General features: G+C 43.8%; 1 protein-coding gene across 1 annotated transcript in view; it reads right to left on the reverse strand.

Moving 5' to 3' along the window:
- Nucleotides 1-240, reverse strand: part of RALGPS1 (Ral GEF with PH domain and SH3 binding motif 1) — a 129,308-nt gene that overhangs the window by 61,911 nt on the left and 67,157 nt on the right. The gene's annotated exons all lie outside the window — the stretch shown is intronic.

The following is a 240-nucleotide window of genomic DNA, read 5'->3' on the forward strand; positions in this document are numbered from 1 at the left end:
CCCGACATTTTGGGGACGAATCCTATGCAGTTACACATTCTAACGTCTCGTTTGACCTGAAAGAACAAACCCGTGTTCCTCAAACAGTCTCCAGAATTTCTTCCTAACCCTAAAGATTAGCTTTTTCACACATAACAGGTAAATAGCTCTCATTTTGGATTATCACCAATTGCTGAATCGATGGCAGCGCAACTGTTTAGCTGGGTCTGCTTTTTACACGGTTGCAGCACCGCGAACTAG

The sequence above is a fragment of the Pygoscelis adeliae genome, unplaced genomic scaffold, assembly GCF_000699105.1.
Source record: "Pygoscelis adeliae isolate BGI_AS28 unplaced genomic scaffold, ASM69910v1 Scaffold150, whole genome shotgun sequence".
NCBI classification, from domain to species: Eukaryota; Metazoa; Chordata; class Aves; order Sphenisciformes; family Spheniscidae; genus Pygoscelis; species Pygoscelis adeliae.